The sequence below is a fragment of the Callithrix jacchus genome, chromosome 18, assembly GCF_049354715.1.
Source record: "Callithrix jacchus isolate 240 chromosome 18, calJac240_pri, whole genome shotgun sequence".
NCBI classification, from domain to species: domain Eukaryota; kingdom Metazoa; phylum Chordata; class Mammalia; order Primates; family Cebidae; genus Callithrix; species Callithrix jacchus.
The window spans coordinates 6,469,304-6,489,253 of NC_133519.1; the positions used below are offsets into that span (position 1 = coordinate 6,469,304).

Consider the following 19,950-nt stretch of genomic DNA (forward strand, 5'->3'; position numbering starts at 1 on the left):
TGACTGGAAAAGTAAAATCTTGAACTAGACTGTTAGCAATATAGTTTTATGTTGTTCTGTTCATTGGATGACAAATAACTTCTCGAGTGATATTGTTAACAACACTAATCAAACAGTCTAATAAAGCATCAGTCTGTATCTTCTAAATTAGGGGTGTTCAGTCTTTTGGCTTCTGTGAGCCACACTGGAAGAAGAAGAACTGTCTTGGTCCACTCATAAAATACAGTAACAATAATGACAGCTAATGAACTTTAAAAAAATCACACACAAAAAAACTTAATGCTTTAAGAAAGTTTACGAATTTGTGTTGGTCTGCATTCAAAGCCATCCTGGGCTTCATGCAGGCAGTGGGCCATGGGTTGGACAAGCTTGTACTAAATTATTTTAGATTCACTCTTATAGTAAGCAAGGCCCTTTCTATAGTACAGTTCCTCATTCTTAGAGTTCTTACTTTTTTCTGTAGTCTCCAACAAAACTTTAAACTGGATCAGTGCTTAAAGCTCTCACTACCAAGATGGACACCTAGGTTGAAAATTTATGAAGCCTGGTTGCATGAATGTCTCTAGTGAAATACTACAGCTGTAGATTTCTTTTCCTGTCCAAAAGTTATTTAAGACAGTGTATTTAATTTCCTGTGAATTTCATTGATGTTTTAATTTCTATTATCATTTATAACTCAATTTTCTTATTTTTATTTTTTTAACCTTTAGTTTCAGGGGACATGTACAGTCTGTTACATAGATAAACTCATATCATGGGGGTTTGATGTACAGATTATTTCATCCCTGGGTACAAAGCCTAGCTCTCAGTAGTTATTTTTTCTGCTCCTCTCCCACCTCCCACCCTCCACTCTCTGGTAGACCCAAGTGTCTGTTGTTCCTAGTATTTTTAGAGTTTTTGTTTTTCTTTTGAGGTGGAGACTTGCTTTGTCATCCAGGCTGGAGTGCAGTAACACAATCTTGGCTCACTGAAACCTCCACCTCCCAGGTTCAAATGATTCTCCTGTCTCAGCCTCCCAAGTAGCTGAGATTGCAGGTGCCTGCCACCAAGCCCAGCTTATTTTTTGTATTTTTAGTAGAGACAGGGTTTCGCCACATTGGCCAGGCTGGTTTCAAACCCCTGACTTCAGGCGATCCACCTGCCTTGGCCTCCCAAAGTGCTGGAATTACAGGCATGAACCACTGCACCTGGCCTATAGTTTCATATTTAGAAAAACGTTAGTGAACAATGAGCAGCCTTCACATTCATATATTATATCCTTAAGTGGGAGCCTTGGGACCCAACAATGTGAACCTAACATCGGGGCTCAGCTCTCACAGTCAAGATTGTGATTATTTGCAGGGAGAGTAAGGACCAGACATACCAAAAGAGCAGGTGAGTAACACTGGAGGTAGCAGCTGGAAGTCGGTTTTGGTGCTGTGGACCAAGATATTAGGAATAGAGCAGAGGTTGCTACTGCTGAGATACGGACTCCTAGGCTCATCCCTGGAACACAGTCCATGGATGTGGGAAGCCATGGTCATCACAAACACCAGAAGCTCAAAGTATGTCATTTGATGGACAGAGGCGAGCTGAAAGGGCATGGTAAGAGGAAGTCATGTAGCACAGTTGTTGGCTTTACGTAGGTAGGAATCAATGCCTGATTGAACCCCTACTTCTCAAATTCCCGTGTGGCCTTAGGCAAATTACTGAATTACTTTGAACCTCAATTTATTTATGTGTAAAATGGGAATGATAAAAGTACTTATCTCATAGAACTGTTGTAAAGGGTGTTCGGGATTTAATGTGTATAAAGCTCACGGTCTGATGTCATGTGTGTAACAAACATGTGAGAAATGTTATCTGTTATTAACATTGTTGGCGGTCCACTCCTAGGAACCTTATGTGTGTTACTTAATTTAATTCTCCAAGCAACCCTCAGAGTGGATATTACTCTCACATCACAGATAAGGAAACTGAGGCCAAAAGAGTTCCACAATTGCTAGAAAACAAAAAAGCAGGTCTCTCCATCTACGAAGTCAAGTCCCACAGACCTCCCACCGAGGGTGTGCTGTCATATGGGGCTGGGTGCATGATGCATTGTCTAAGGAGGGCAAGAGAGTCTGACGGGGCGCCACACAACCTCCCCACTTTCCCTGTTATCATTCATCTCTACCAGTAAACTCTCAACTTCTTTTTTTTTTAACAATCTTAATTTAATGCTCTAAGCTCTTTGCAACACAAGCATTAACAACCACATGAAGAGAACAGTCCTTGTGGGTAAGAAATTCTGTTTTCTGGCTGCAACACATGACATATAGCACCCGAGCTGTAACCACAATTAAGGTGAAAGTGAAAGCTGATGAAGGCAGCAGAGACAGCAAAAAATTGTGACAATTCATGCCTTCCAATGTATAATGTTCCATTTAATGTGTCCAAATATCTATAGCAAACATTAACAGAACTGAAGGGAGGAATAGACAGTAACACAAAAATCAATTTCAGTCAACTCTCAACTTCTAAGGGTGTGGCCTAGAAAATCATGGTGAGGGCAGCTCCACAGTCCCCCACCCTGGCTCCTGCCAGCACAGCACAGTGCTTCCCCCATCTCTGCTTGATCCTTGTGGAACTCTCCAGACAGTCCCTGAGGCCCTCACGAACAAGGCCCTGGGTGGGAATGCTTTTTGATCCTGAGGATTCATTAAGAATTTGAAGCCAATATACTTAGCAAACTAACACAGGAACAGAAAACCAAATACCACATATTATCATGTGTAAGTGGGAGCTAAATGATGAGAATGTGTGGACACAGAGGGGAACAGCACACACTGAGGCCTACTGGAAGGTAAAGGATGGGAGGAGGGAGAGGATCAGGGAAGATAACTAATGGGTACCAGACTTCATGCCTCGGTGATGAAATCATCTGTACAACAAACCCCATGATACAAGTTAACCTATATAACAAACGTGCACTTGTACCCCTGAACTCAAAAGTTAAGGTCGGGTGTGGGGGCTGATGCGTATAATCCCAGCACTTTGGGAAGCCAAGGCAGGTGGATCACCTGAGGTCGGGAGTTCAAGGCCACCCTGACCAACATGGAGAAACCCTGTCTCTACTAAAATTACCAAATTAGCCAGGCATGGGGGTGCATGCCTGTAATCCCAGCTACTCAGGAGGCTATGGTAGGAGAATCACTTGAACCCAAGAGGCGGAGGTTGCAGTGAGCCCAGATTGCACCAGCCTGGGTGACAGAGTGAAACTCCGTCTAAAAGAAAAAAATGTTGAAAAAAAGGAAGTGAAGTTGCAAAGGGCTTTTTCCATTTTCTCCTCCTTTCTTTGGTTGCTTCCCATCCCCAGATCCAAGGCAAGTTTCATCCTCATCTTTGAGTTTAGGAGTTGGCCTGTGTCTTCCCCCAGGTTCTGTTTGGACCTGGCTTCTGGGAGAGAAAAAGCCCTCAATACAGAGACCCACACTCAGTGCTGGCCCCACCTCTAGCTTCCTGGTAACTCTGGGAAAGCAGACAGCTCCTCTATATCCTCGTCTGTTAAATGGAGTTATCATTTTCTTCCTAGTGATTCCTGTAGATTAATAGGGGGGATGGAGATGATGACATGGGAGAAATTCTCAATCAGCACAGAGCAGTGAAGCCACTGCTTCAGCCCTGCAGTGCTTATTATGGCATGTATTATTTTCCCATCTTTGCCTCTCCCTACATTCCTGTCCCCTTTCTTGGGACTCATTTTGAGATCCCCAACGGATAATACTGTGGTAAAAGAGTCCTATGGCAGAGATGGTCTCGGCCTGTCTTTATCTCATTTCCTTTATAGATGGCTCCTTACTTGCCTTTGGAGGCACTGACTGCATTTGTGTGGCCTCTTATTCCCTCTGCATTCCTTTCCAGAAAATCTGGCTGGTCTCTGTGCTGTAACAAGGTGAGTTCTGTCATAACCCTCCCTCTGATCCCTGGTAACCAGGAAGGGACTTTAGCTGTTACTCAGTGGGTTAAACCTCCTGGCTTCACACATGGCCAGCAAAGTCTCAAAAGCTAAAAGAAGAGACTTGCTCTGGATGACATATTGAGAGAGTGGAAGAGCTGAGACTATAACCTGGGAGTTGAGGCTCCTTTGCCAGGGACCTTTACAATTTCCTCTTTTTTAGATGAAGTTTGTTTTCCAATTTTTTTTTCCTCCATCTGACTTTGTCTCCCAGGCTGGAGTGCAGTGGCACAATCTCAGCTCATGGCAACCTCTGCCTCCCAGCTTCAAGAGATTCTTCTGCCTCAGCTTCCGGAATAGCTGAGACTACAGGCTGTTTTCAGATTCTATTAAGAATGAGTAGAAGGAGATTCAGTGTTCAACTTCTTCACCCAGAACCCAATCCTTACAGGACAGCCTTGAGTTCAGCCCTGGTGCATGAAGAACGCATTAGAGTTTTGGAGCACGGAGGGGGCACAGCATAGTGAAGGAGGTCTGGGACTCACACAGGCCCCGAGAGTGGTCATCTAGCAGCAGTGACGACTCTTGTGATCCCATCAGCCACAGACATCCTGGATGGTGGACAACCCAGGATTTGGGAGATCTTCCATAAGCTCTGTTCCTTGCTGACTGAGGTCTAGACAGCAGCTGCGAGGGAGAATACCATTCTGTCCATGACTTGCATGTTTTTAAAAACGATTTCTCCTGTTTGTAAAAAATATTTGTGAAGTTTATATAAAAAGATGTATGTCAGTGTGTGGATGCTGCAAGAACTGCACTCCCTGTGTAGACAAATAGAGGAATCATTCCTACAGCAGTAACCTTGTACCTTTCACTCAACTTTTTACCTCTTCCAAATTATATCAATCCTTCAAAGTCTAGCACAAATTCCAACTTGTCCAGAAACCCTTTCCTCATCACTGCTGGCCACAACGATGACAATAGTAATGGCATCAGAAACCCTATTTGTTAACCAGAGCAATCATGCATTTATTTATGAAACAGTGCATACATAAAAGGATTTATGCCTAAGGTTCCTAAAGATGAATTAGACATGAATCTTGTTCTTCAATTGAATGAAGAAACTAGACTTCATAGCTACCTGATTGTGCTAGAAGTATAGTGGTAAGCGCCATGTAGAATGTAATTGAAGTGCATTGGGAAAGTCAATGACATAAATATCACTTTAAAACTAGCACAGATCAGGCAAGTGTTTCTGGGGAGGGTAGCACAGGAACTGGGTCTTCAAGGCTTAACCATGTGACACTGGAAGGACACTCTATTTAGAGAAAACAGCATATGCGAAGGTGGAGATGTAGGAAATCACGGCATTTGTAATCTGATGACATGAGTCAAAATAAGGGAAATCAGGGCTAATGGTGACCGCGGCCATGGCCCCCCCAAGGAACTTGCTCTGACTTGAGCTACCGCCCCCTGCAAGGCAAGACTTTGGGATCTGCAGGGGCACAGCTGTAGAGACTGTAGGGTGGGGTTTGAGTCCTAAGAGGGGTCACAAATAGATTCAGAGAGAATTGAAGGAGAAGGGCATGGCTGTATGGTCCTTGAAATGCCTTGGGTTACTGAGGGCAGTTTTATGTGTGGTGGTTAAGAGCAGAGCCTCTGGCGTCAGACTACCTGGGTTAAAATCCTGCCTGTGACATGTGCTTTACATGACTCATGTTCTTTCTGTACATCTTATGAGATGAATAACTCAGTATTAATTATAGATAATTTGGAAAGTAGAGAAGAGTAGAAGGAAGAAAACAAAAACCACCTGTATTACTACTCAAACTACTAATAAATGCTTGGTATTTCCTTCTAGTATTGGTGTGTCTGTGTGTGTGTGTGTGTGCATTTGTTAATATAAAATCATGCTGTATAATTCTGCATCCTACTTTAATCACATAACCTTATATCATAAGAATTTCCTTTAAAATGTGTTTTTGAAGTATTTTTATCATCTTCATCAATATATACTGATGATACATAAAGAAATAAGCACTTCCATATATTTGCTTTTCATCTTGCCACTTCTGTTTTAATAACTCTTTTTCTACAGACAAATAGCCTTTTTCTCTCTTTCCAACATATACACTTTTGTTTTCTATTCCTTCACATTAATTTGCTAGCGATTCTAGGACAAGTATAAAAAATAGATGTAATGGAGAGAATCCCTCTCTTGGGCCTGACTTTCATAAGATAATTTCTTTTTCTCCATTTGGAAGGATATTCTAGTATTCTTCTATTCCTAGATAACTAACACTGGGTGAGTTTTTTTTTTAAAAAATGGATTGTGACCTGTAAAATGTATGTTTTAAGTAATTGATTTGATGTAGTATATAAAAACATTGATGTATTAAAATATCCCTAATTTCTCACAAGTTAATAATGGTGGATTATTTTTTAAAATATTCTAATTGTTAAAATTTTCTGTAGTTAGCTGTATTAGCATTTTGTTTTTATACTCATAACTAATATTGTTCTCTAGTGATTTTTTTTCTTCCTAAAATCTTTAGATTTTAGCATCAGATATACACTAACTTCATAAAAAGTATTGGGATTCTTATATCTTTCTCATGCTATAGGAAATTTTATATAGCATGAGAATATTCTAGTTATTAAAATTTAAATAAAGCTTTTTTCATAAGCATTATGAGCAGAGATTCTTACTAGTAAAATTATTCATTTCATTTTACTTTTAATTGACAAATAATTTTATATATTTATGGAGTAAAATGTGATTTTTTAATATATGTTTCCACTGTGGAAGGATCAAATCAAGCTAACTAACAAATCTTTCACCATCACATACTTTTTGTGGGAAAATATTTAAAATATATTATTTTAGCAATTTTGTTCAATGGCAACATTCTTTTATGGAGTGAATTTTATGTTTTTCTTGTTTATTTACCCTTTTTCCTTGTAGAATCCATGTTTATATGCTATGCAGGTTTGTTTGAATCCTTAAATGAAATGAGTTTTTTCCAAACTAGATATTCACAAGACGCTATATCTTGCAAGGCTAAGACATGTTTCAGATGAGCAGGAACTTATCTTGTGATTCAAAATTGGAGGTAAATTATTTTAGCTTATACTGGTCTGTAATGAATACAGACAGGTAACTAGAACTGTTAGAAAAAACTGTATTTTTTCTAATTTTTGCCTCCAGTCTTATGCTTTATCTATACCCTGTGAACTTAACTCTTCATTTTTGCCTTTCCTCTGCTTCTTGAGTCCAGTCAGGATCACAGAAGATTGCAGTGCCATGACTTGCACCATACACCCATTATTGCAAACAGGAGCTTTGTTTTTTATTGATTGCCTTCCCTAACTCAGCCTTTGTTTTTAAGAGAATGATACTCATTTAACTCTTCTACAGTCATGGAGTTCCTCTCTCTGCTTCTTGTCACTCTCCCCTTTGATCTTTACTGTTCTTGAAACCATCCAATCTAGTTTATGGATTGGGGTTGTGGATATTTGTGAACTTCTTTGAAGATAAAATCTGTGTGCTTATTTTCTTCCTTGCTTTGGAAAGAGATGCATTCTCAGAAGAGAAAGTTTTGGCTGCTCAGCCATGTTTAAACCAGAAGTATGCTTTGCTTATTTTTCCCAAGGGTTTCATCTTTCATAATCTTTACAAATAGGTTCTTGCAGCTGGGATGTGGGTTCAGGCAGGGAGGTCCACAGTGGTCATGTCACCTGTCATTACACCTGCAAATAAAGTAAACTTACTCAGGTGGATGTAGTGAAAGAGTAAATAAGTGTAGTGTGGCCTAAGGAGCAGAACACTCCTTACTTGTGCAGAGGGGACACAGCAGAGGGCTGGGCAAGTAGAGGAGGTCTGTTTCTTCTTTCTGAATGGATAAATTAATTGAGAGGATGGATTCTTTTCCTCCTTGGATGTTTCTTTGAAGGAACTCATGCAGCAAGAATCTGGGGCCGATGGAACGGCCATTGCTGAGTTCATTCTGCTGGGATTGGTGGAGGCACCAGGGCTGCAACCAGTTGCCTTTGTGCTCTTCCTCTTTGCCTACCTGGTCACAGTCGGGGGCAATCTCAGCATCCTGGCAGCCATCTTGGTGGAGCCTAAACTCCACACCCCCATGTACTTCTTCCTGGGGAACCTCTCAGTGCTGGATGTTGGGTGCATCAGTGTCACTGTTCCCTCTATATTGAGTCGTCTCTTGTCCTACAAGTGTGCAGTCCCCTACGGAGCCTGCCTTACCCAGCTCTTCTTCTTCCATCTGTTCGTTGGAGTGGACTGCCTCCTGCTGACCACTATGGCCTATGACTGATTCCTGGCCATCTGCTGGCCCCTCACCTACAGCACCCGCATGAGTCAGACAGTCCAGAGGATGTTGGTGGCTGCATCCTGGGTTTGTGCTTTCAGCAATGCACTGATCCACACTGTGGCCATGTCCACACTCAACTTCTGTGGCCCCAATGTGATCCATCACTTCTACTGTGACCTCCCACAGCTCTTCCAGCTCTCCTGCTCCAGCACCCAAATCAATGAGCTGCTGCTTTTTGCTGTGGGTTTTCTAATGGCAGGTACCCCCATGGCTCTCATTGTCATCTCCTATATCCATGTGGCAGTGGTGGTCCTGCAAATTCACTCTGCAAAGGGCAGGAAGAAAGCCTTCTCCACGTGTGGCTCCCACCTCACTGTGGTTGCCATATTCTATGGTTCAGGTATCTTTAACTATATGTGACTAGGTTCAACCAAGCTTTCAGACAAGGATAAAGCTGTTGGGATTTTCGACACTCTCATCAACCCCATGCTGAACCCAATCATCTTCAGCCTTAGAAACCCTGATGTGCAGAGTGCCCTCTGGAGGATGCTCGTGGGGAGGCAGGCATTGGCTTGAGGAGGTCTCCATTGACTCTCCCTGTGTCTTTTTCTACTAAAGGAAAAATCTTCTAGAGCCAGAAACTAGGAAAAACATGGTTCAGACCTGTTTCTATCTCCCTGGGTATAAGAAGGACTTTTTATAGGGAAGAATAGCTATCATTTCCTAAAGCAGCCCTGCCCAGTTATAGGCAGTGGGTGTAGAGGTTCTGCCAAGCCAGCCCCTTAGACAAATGACAACTTCAGGCACTGTGTTCTCCCCTTTCTGGCTAGAGGGGAAACCTGGGAAGCTGTGAATGCTTACAGGCTTACAGAGAGGGAATGACTCTTTGTTTGGATACAGCCTGCGTTCCCAGAAGCACCCCAGAAAACTTCCCCTACCCCAAAGTTATCTTTTTCCCTGAAGTTCAGGTATGCTTGGTCTGTTTATAAATCATAGGCCTAGAGATTAAGATTGTTTTATTTCTCCCATCAGAGCACTATAAGCAAAAATGAAACAAACCGAAACAAAAAACAAACAAAGTAGCTCTTTCTGTTCCCATTAAACAAAGATCTCATAGCATCTCCAGGGGGCAGAGGGGAAGCTGTATGATAATGTGTCCTCTAGTAATTCTGGAGCACAAGACCTGTGTGCAGCTCAAAGACTTGCTTCTAAATGCTCAAACTCCATTAATATGTATTATATATCTTATGACACAAAAAGGAATTTTCCTCACCTTTTTTCCCCATGCGTTTCAAATTTTTTGAAAAGATACGAATTTATAATCTAAGCATTATTTACATATTTTCAAATCTCCAAGACTACTCAATGTGAAATTTCCCCAAACCTCTCACTCTTACTCTCCAGGCCTCCTAGCCAAGATAATCTGTAAGTACAAATGCAAGTCACATGGTGAGGACTCGCCCAACATTTCCCTTCTCACGAGGGAAGCATGGCTCTGACCCAGAGCATTCTCTCCACTTGCTTGCTATTAGACCGGCCATTATTTCACTGTATCTTCTTCTCAGCCTTCCTTTTAGGACACATTCCCCACTCCTGGCACCTCTGCTGCACCATTGTTGTTTCCCAGCTCATTTCCCTAAAACTTTCCTTGCAGTGGCACCTGTGACTTGGCTTCTCCATGATATTTTATGTGAGTGAGGGATTGAACAGATGGGGTAAGCTAGAGATAAAGAGAAAAGACACCGAAGAGGGAAGCAAAGCAAGATTGGAGGAGAGTGGGTGGGAAATGAAGAGGAGAGATGAGGAATATGGAGAGCTGGGACAGAACTGCAACTGGAGGGGCAGAAAGGGAAGCAAGACGATATTAGAGAGGACCAAATGGGGTATGCAGAACAGGAAATGAGAAAAATGGAGGAACTGGGTAAGATGCCTTGAGACTATTAAAAGATAAGAGGGAGAAAGTGGGGGATGAAATTAGTGGGTCAGACCTGAGAGTTGTGGGCTTCCCAGTCTACGCTGTCCAGAAATAATTAACTCCAGTGGCCCTGATGCCATCATCACAGTCCATCTTCTCCATTAAGGAGGAAGTGATTGATGTTTTAAGTTATGCTGAAGGTACAAAAAATAGCACATAGAGGACTCGTTTTCTCTTTCTCTAAACAGAGGTGCTCCTAGAATGTCAGGAAGAAGGTTTACTAGATTAGAAAACAGAAGAAAAGAGTGCTGGGTATTTTCTCCAGCTACAGATCTAAAATGTCATCAAAATTTGTGGCAAACTGCCCAACTGACACTCCCTATTTTTGAGTCATGCTGGCTGACAGTGTCACAGACATCGGGAAAAGAGGTCTTTTTCCATGTCTTACTGTGTCATCAGACAAACATCAGGACACAAAGAGTGAGTCTCCTTCAAGGGTCAAGAAGACTGTTGGGGAAGGCCTGTGATGTGATTCTCATCTCACTTCTCTCACTCACAAAGCTCTTCACCTTGAGTCAGTTGATTACTTCCTGTGGGTCTGTTCTTGACCAAAAGCCCTAGGTAATATTAAGGTTCTTCCACTGCGAATGTTCTCTGCATCTGTTAGTTTGAATGAATGGAAGGACTGTATCTATTTACCCTGAGAGAGCTACTACCTCTTCCACCGCCACTTCTTTTGCTGCATTTAACACCAGCAGCCAGGCAGAGCCTGCTGTTTATCTCCAAAGATCTGGCATTTCTTTTAGCTGCTATTTACTTCAAGCATCAAGGACAGATTTTTGTCTTGGCTTTCTTGTCACTCGGGTGGAATGGAGCAATTGCGTCCATTATCATAGAGAATGGCCAAGGCCTGATTCCCAGCTCTGTGTTCACCCCCTTCAGGATCATAGGGTTTCTTTAACAATTTAGGAGACTCTGTTTCTTTTGGAATTTTTCTCCCTTTTTATATTACAAACTGAAAATATCCTTGCTACTTAAAAATTCTAGTATAATAATACATCATGTTGTAAATGTTCAAATAGTACAGAATGTCATCACCACCCTTCTGTGCCATCCCCACAAAAATCTCATCTTTAAAAGTACCTACTTCATTTCATGTTTAGCTTTTCAGCAGTGAACACACACAAACACACACTCCCACACATACATTCAAAACCATAATATTTTGTAATTTTACTTTCCTCTGTCTCTATTACATAGTATAATTCTTACATGTGAGCCTACAAATCTACCTTATCATTTTTAAAGCCTGCACAAGATTCCATTTTATGTAAAATTATAATCTATTTAACCAAACCCCTATTGATGTAATTTAGTTCCTGTTTTTGCAACTGCTAATACTTAGATTAGTAATTATATATCTATCTGATATCTGAAATTATGTGATACTGAGATTAGTAATCATGTATCTCTCAGAATATCTAAAATTACTTCCAGAAGCTAAATTCATGAATGTAATTTGTGTGTTTGTGTATAAGCACAAGGGCACTAAAGGAGATACAAAATTTAAAGTTGGATAAGTATTCTGTCTTTGTATTTGCCAAAATAACTGTACCCCATTTTACATCCAGAAGAGCAGGGTATGCAAATGCTTCTTATGACACATCTTTGACTTCATTGGATGTTACGTATGTATCTTTTTATATTTGAAAATTAGATGAAATATTGTATTATTTTAAATTTGAATTTCTACATGTATGTGTGTGGTTGAATAATTATGTACAGTCATATGTCACTTAATGACAGAGATATATTCTGAGAAACACACTGTTAGGTGATTGTGGTATGTGGCATGGCCCACTAAACACCTGGGCTATGGGAAATAGCCTGGCAATAGCCTGCTGCTCTGACCACTGCCATGTGCGCAGCCTTGTTGACCCAAACATCATTATATAGCACATAACTCCATTTATTTGTTACTTGCATTTCTCCTTTGCAAATTTCTTGTTCTTTTTTCTTTTGTTTTTGCCTGTTTGGTGGTGGTTTATCTTCTGGTAAATGATCGGTAGAAACCCTTTCTGTTTTAAAATGGTAATACTTTGCCTTATATGTTGCTAATGTATTTTCAAATTTTCCATGTGTCTTTAACTTTGTTTAGAGTACCTGCTGCCCAAATTAAGTTTTGTATTTTATGAACTTTTTCTTCTTGGTTTTATGTCATGCTTAGAAAAAAAAAAAAGCTTTTTCATCTAAATGCTGTATATACCTGATGTTTTTCTAGTATTTTTACATTTTAAGTCAAATATTTAATATATTTAGAGCTTATTATTGTGTATTTTCTGATTATTTCTAGTAGATAATTGTCTCAACACAATAAAATACGTTTAATTACATACACAGTGTATGTGATATTATATATGAGAGAAAAACATAAATTCATCAAAAGTAAAAATATTTGAACTGAGACCTGTGCTGCCACCCAAAAAGCAAGTTTGCATTTGAAGCACAGCCAAGAGAACTCCCTATCAACACACAGGAAATGACCCAGCCAAGAGAACTCCCTATCAACACACAGGAAATGACCCAGCCAAGAGAACTCCATATCAACACACAGGAAATGACCCAGCCAAGAGAATAATTCCCTATCAACACACAGGAAATGACAGGATCAATAATCTCCTCTAGAATCTCCAGCAGAACTTCATCTGCATATTGTCCGGGACATAGTCCAGAATTACCCAATCTATGAAGAATCAATAAAATGCATTCACCAAAGAAAAGAAAATCCAGCAAGTCCAACTCTGAAATGAACTAGATGTTGACACTAACAGAGAAAAATTTTAAGCTGCTGTTACAATTACCCCAATTAGGTAAAAAATTGAACATGTTTTCAATAAATGAAAATATCAGCAGAGAAATAGAGACAATACTGTGTATACTGTGTATACAAGGATACAAGGATGCAGAGTGGAAGGATAGAAAATGGAAACTCAGAAATGTGAGTGGGGGTGGAGGATGAGAACAAATTACTTAATGGGTACAATGCACATGATTTGAGTGATGGAAACCTGAAAACCCTGACTTGACCACTATGCATTCTATGCAGGTATCAGAAATATGAGTGGGTGGGAGGGAGTGGATGATGAGAAATTACTTAGTGGATGACAATGTACATGATTTGAGTGATGTCCCCCATCTCAAGATCTCAAACTTTAAAGTCTCCTTTACTATATAAAGTAGATTCCAGGATTTAGGTTGGATATCTTTGGGGCCCATTCTTCTACCTACCACAATCAGAGAGGAATTCTTTTCAGTGAGTGAATTCTTTCCTCTTGATTCATAGATGTGATTTCTTCTCTCAGACTATGCTGAGAGCTGACTTTAACTGGAGGTACTGAGGGAAATGTAAAATGTTCTTGAGAGGACAAGAATCATCTCACGTGACACTTCTGCCTCATATCAGATATGTGCATGGTCTTCAGGTAAAAGGAGATTGCTTTCCTCCAGCGAGGAACGGGCTTCTGTCCTGGCAAGTGAATTCAGGGAAATTCAAGGATTCCAAATTCTCATGCTTATCCACTGAACATCCCCATTCCAGAACTCAGGGTCTCACACCCTCCCTACCAGGGCCCAGATTTTAACAGAGGAGACCTGCCCGAGCCACACATGAAACCTGTCTAGTAGCTCTCCCACCCTACAATGAAGTCTTGGGGGTGACTTCCACACTGGGTGCCAATGGCTGCAGAAGATTCATGTCTCTAAGTGTTGCCACGGAAGGTTTCTGGTTTGTGAAACATCCCCTGAGCTGATACGAGGCTAACCTGGGACTGTTCTTCTTCTAGTCTTCCAAGAAAGCTAATAAAAGTCTTAAAATTCTAAAGGTCTTATAATTACCATGATTCTCATAACATTATTGTGTTAGAGCTGACATATAACCTAACATTTCATCTTCCACCTGCACCTCATCCCAATCTATCACAAGCAAGTCTTTGTAATTATGATGTCATCCTCTAGGGTTAATGGCCAAACCCCATACCCAAAGAGTAGTGAATAATGAATGAGCCTGTCTCAGAATTCCCATGGGAAGATTTGCTTCCTGGGGCTGCTCGCAAAACCAAGACTCTTAGTTGGGTTCTCTGCAAAGCAGAGCCTGAGACAAGATGTGCATGCGTGGTCTAATCAGGAAGTCGTCTCAGGGAGCATGAGTGAGAATAACGATTTGGACGGTGGAACCAACACAACTGATTCACAGAGAGGGTGAGGCAGAGAAGGGAGAATTGTCCCTTACTAAGGGCACATGACCAAAGTCCTCTATGGACAGAGAAGGAAGATCCATCCCTTTGTGAGGAGCATATAACTGAAGCCCCTGTCATGGAGGCAGAGACTCAGCTGTGCAACAGCATACACAGTGCCTCCAGTATGGGGTGAAGCCAGCAGCTGGCATTTCCCTCTTGGCCCCACTCTCCATTGTGAAGTTGCCCTCTGTGCTTTTAAGCTCCCTGTGTGCTGAGACAGAGTAAGCTCCCCACTGCTCATGGCATCAGAGGATCCCAGGGATGAGGTTACTCTGTCAGCTTGCAGTGGAAGCCTGCAGGGAACTGTCCCCTCAACCACGACTGAAATCTGAAGACGGGTTAAGCAGATGTGAGGCAGGACATCTTATATGTCTGCTACAATCTATTTCACAGAACTGCAAAGACTGAAAGAGACTCCAGGCTTGTCCAGTTCTTAGCACATTGCCATGTACATAACACACACCCATGAATGGTTTCCATTTGTTTGTTTTTGCTGTTTTGTTGAGATGGGTTCTCACTTTCTCACCCAGGCTGCCGTGCAGTGGTGCAATCATGGCTCACTGCAGCCTCCACCTCCTGGGCTTATGCAATCCTTTAACTTCAGCTCCAGAGTAGCTGGGACTACAGGCCTGCACGACTATACCCAACTGATTTTTGCATTTTTTGTAGAGATGGGGTTTTTGACATGTTACCCAGGATGGGTTTTGAAATTCTGGGCTCAAGTGATCCTTGTCTCAGCCTCCCAAAGTGCTAGAATGACAAGTTTGAGTCACTACACCCAGCCACAGATACTCATAAATGTTGTCAATTTATATGTGGATGAATTGTTGAACCTCTATTAGCACCTTAATAAATTTCATATTCACAGCAGTGGTCTGTCCAGGAGGATGAGGAAGCTGAGGCCCCAAAACTGACTTTGCAGCTTGTACAAAGTCAAACCTCTAATAATTAGAAGAATATGTTTGTCTACACTGCTTTCCCTCCTGCACCAGAATTCCCTGGTGGGAGAAGAAAGAGCCCTCTCTCTTGGGCAAGGGAATGTTAGCTGAGCATTTGTTAGTGGGAAGATGAGTCAAAGGAACACACGCCTACACCTTCCCACAGTTTCTGTTCATTCATCTGTGACCTTCACCACGGATCACAATTCCTAAGGGCCTGGCTTAGAAAATAGTGTTGGTCGGCAGCTTCCCAGGCAGGAGTCCTTCTAGCATCATAGGGCTCATCTCCCACCACCTCCAGAATCGTTATAGGATCCCCAAGACACAGTCCCAGTGGCTCCCACTAACAAGACCCCAAGAGAGCAGGCACCACACTACTGAGGACTCACCAGGAAGCCGGATTTGAAGAAAGCTTTTCCCTCTTATCTCCCTTCTGGGGCCTCTCTTCCTCCCTCTGTGGAGATCTCATTTGGAAGGTTGGTAATTGAGACAGCCTCACATTGGAGACATCCTCTTGCTGCAGAGGCTCCAATGAGGTGTGTGTTATTCACTGAAAACCGCAGGTCAGTCTCTAGTCACTGCCTTCACCGTAAGCCTAGGTAGAGGAGTGTTTGTGGAAGTAGCTGTATGACCTAAAAGGGCTGGCAGGCTTTATGTTCTGTAAGGAGAAAAGCAATGAAGAGCAAAATGAGAAGCCACTATCATGCCTCCCAGGCTGCAAATCTGTCAGCACTCTCTGTCCTGGCTAAACATTGGAAACACCTGGGAAGCTTTAATGATGCACCTATACCCAGGTGCCAAGAACTCAACCAATTAAAACAGTCCTTGGGGAAAGGCCTTGGCATCAGTATTTTCTTCCTGAAGTTTCTCAGGTGACTCCAATAATCTTGGGCCCTGAGCACCTTCCTAATCTAACAAAAAGTCAGGAAATGTGGTTGGAAATACTGAACACCCAACCTTTGCAAGATATCTCACAGTTTCCTAACTTTTCTCGGTGTCGCCTTTTAAAATATCAAGTCTTCTCCCTTCAGGATTATCAGTAATTGTAAAATAAGCAGGGACTATGTTTTAATTTGAAGGAGTGGCCAAAAAGAGCTAATAGTTGGAAGTGTCTGTCCTGTAAAATTCTGAAACAGCAGTGATCAGGTGGGTGCTTTAACAAATCCTGACGCCTGGGTCTTACCTTCAGAGATTCTGATTTAATTGGCCTTGGGGTATAGTCTGGCCATATGGACTTCTTAAAGCTCCCCATATTTCTACAGTTCAGCCAAGGTTGAGACTCACTGCAATACACTTTCATAGGGCATCAGAGAGGAATGAACGGTAGGCTGATCTCCTAAAATCTTTACACAGAAAAAACACACCATGCAGGAAGGTAGTGTGAATTCTGATAAATGACCTCAGGATTTTAAGAGTCATGAAACTCATCTGATTGTGCTTTGACAATTGGGGCAGCAATGGAATCAGAGACCACTGGACACATTCCTGGTAACGAAGAAAAGACCCAAATCACCTCAGGATGTCAGAGAAAAGGCATTTACTGGTGAGCCCGGAGATAGCACATCACCAGAAATGGAATTTGGTTGACAGGAAGTAAAATAGCCTGGGAGAGCTACTGTCCACACCCAGAACCCACCCAAGGCTCTTCTGTGGATAGCCAGTATCGCAGTGTGCAAGTCAAGGGACTTCAAAATGTACAATTCATAGCCATGGAGAGGACAGGAATAGTTCGATCATTCCTTAAAATGTATATTAATAATCATTATAAAAATAATTTTATGTTGAAATTTAAATTCTCCAATGAAAACAGCTAAAACCATTATATTGCTACTTCTCTTTGAAGACCACATTTTAAGTATACACTTTTGCCTTTCTTTTTACTCATTTAATAACTCACCACAATAATTTGCTTGATTTTAAAGTCATTTTTGTTAATGTGAACTTTTTAAAATTATTTTTTCTAGTGTATTATGATATAGATAAGAAAACTACATATTATTGTATAATATTTTTATATTTACTTTTTATCTTGCAATTTTCCTATACTTTCATATTTTTAAGAGTTTTCCAGCTGGGTTCGGTGGCTCACACATGTAATCCCAGCACTTTGGGAGGCTGAGACGGGTGGATCACCTGAGGTCAGGAGTTCGAGTCCAGCCTGGGCAACATGGCAAAACCCTGTCACTACTAAAAATACAAAAATTAGCCAGGCATGGTGGCAGGCGCCTGTAGTCCCAGCTACTCAGGAGGCTGAGGCAGAAGAATCACTTGACCCCAGGAGGCAGAAATTGCGGTGAGCCGAGATCATGCCACTGCACTCCAGCATTGGCCCGGAGGCTCCAGTAACGGGTCCTGCTGCTCACCAAGGAAGGGGCTGCATTCGGGCCATCCTGGGCTCCTATGACAGCGAGCTGACCCCGAGCGAGTACTTGCCCTAGCTGACCCGGCACATGCATGCGGGAGGCCGAGGACATGGTGCAGACAGTGCACAGCCACAGCGCTGAGATGGAGGCTCAGCTGTTGCAGGCCCTGGAGGAGCTGGAAGGCTCGTTCTCTAGCTCCAAGCCAACCAGTGTTCCCTGCATCTTCACCTGGCACACCAGCTTCCTCTGCAGCCCTTCCAGCTCCTCCTGGAGCAGCCTGTTGGTCTCTCTCATCTGACTGCAGGTGCCGGCTCTCCTCCTGCAGCTGTTCCAGCCTAGGGAGTTACACCAGCTCAGACTTTACAACTGCAGCATCCTGCTCTTGCAGGGACAGCTTCTGCTCCAGACCCTTAATCCTCTGCTTGTGGTCTGCTCTCACTTCCTGGTTGGCCTGGAGTTCCTGGATTTTCTGATCAGCTTCCTGCCATTTTTTGTGCTCCAGGTCCAGCTGGGCCTGAGTGTCAGGACTCCGGAAGACCTTTCCAGATGCATGGTGGAGCTGCAACAGAGGGAGCTTGCCTTGAAGAACAAGAACAGCGCTGGAGATGAAGCTGCAGATGCTAAAGTCTCAGTCCAGCTGTGCCTCCAATATCCTCCTCTAGCCAACTCTGCTCTCCCTCCAGCTCCTTGACCTTCAACCTGAGCGTGTCCACCTCCTCCCTGGAAAACAGTCTCTCCCAGCTTTGCAGCTTGGCCTGCAGCTGTTTCTCTGACTCCGGGCACTTCACCTGCATCTCCTGGTCCATCAGGCTCCACTGCAATTTCGAGATCCTCCCCTTCAGTACGCGTTGATGGTCTTGCCGGCCTGGGCCAGGCTGTTCTCTTCCTCACGCAGCCTCTTGCTGGTGATTCCCAGGCTCTGCCGACACTGCCTGTTGGCTCAGCTGCTCCTGCATCTTTTAACCTCCGCCCAGGCCTCCCACTCCTGAAGCTGCAGGCTGTGCGTCAGGAGCTCCCGGTTGTGGTGGACCTCGTGGTGTTTGCTCTGCTGGTACTGCAATCTGCAGAGAACCTGGGGCCGAGGTGGGAATATCCAATCCAGACCCTCCCTCCACACGCTGAGAGATGAAGTTGTTCAAAGCTTACAGGGTGGATATAATGGTGGTGTTTTCCCGCAGGTTTTCCATGGTTGCTTTCGAGATTAGGGAGACTGTCCCACAACTGGCTGTCTGCAAGCTGGAGCCCAGTGGGACTGATGGTGTAATTCTCAGTCTGAGGGGCAGGGTAGAGTATAATCAAGGGCCCCGTGGTGGTAAAATCAGCAAGGATTGCAGAAATTCAGAGGAAGAAAAAATTGGCGCTGGCTGGAATAGGACGCAGAAGCTTCACAAAAAATATGATGGATGGAGCGGGGAAGGAGGGTCTTGGAGGAGACAAATAATTTATATAATGTCCTTATCACTAGTTAATACATAGAATACTATTTGATATATTTACAAGGAATAAAAATGAAACACATTTTTTATTCATAAACAAATATAATCATACTTTAAGAGATAAGAATAAATGAAAAAATTTTAGTAATTACATAGAGTACACTTATTTTAAAATTCTATAGTTCCCCTCAAGATAGTGATTGCCCTGGTTGCAAAGCATTATTTGCAGTTGTATGTCAAAGCCGTGTTGTGTCTAAAGAAAGACTACCTGACACTCGTTTCCAAATTGTTTCACTTACAGAATTTGTGCTTTTCCTAGTGTCAAAGGTTTTTAAGTCAGAATGACTCCATCTTGAGTAAGGGCTAAGAAAACGAGGCTGGGACTTGCTGGGCTGCATTTCCAGAAAGTTAGGCATTCCTAGCCTCTAGATGTTTACTGTTAAGGGAAGAGATTGATAACGCTTACTTAACAGGCCCAGACTTGAGAGTGTCCTGATATCCCCATATATTGAGAACAGAAGCATTTCTAATTTTGCATTAAAGATAATAATATCAACTCTTGCAAAACACAGGAAAATTAATCCTTTATTACAAACCGTCGTGTCAGAGCACATCTCCCCATGATCTTTTCTAAATGCTATATTTAAACAAGTATTGTCCCTAGCATGACCACATCTTCCTCTTACTTCCATGAACTCCTGACTCTGTCTGAGGAGCAGCTGTTTCTTCACCACTTTACTTTCTTAAGAAACTTAC

At 42.4% G+C, this 19,950-nt stretch overlaps 1 pseudogene; it reads left to right on the top strand.

Moving 5' to 3' along the window:
• Positions 1–6,699: 6,699 nt before the first annotated feature.
• Positions 6,700–10,809, top strand: LOC144580140 (olfactory receptor 3A1-like; annotated as a pseudogene).
• The last annotated feature ends 9,141 nt before the right edge of the window (positions 10,810–19,950 follow it).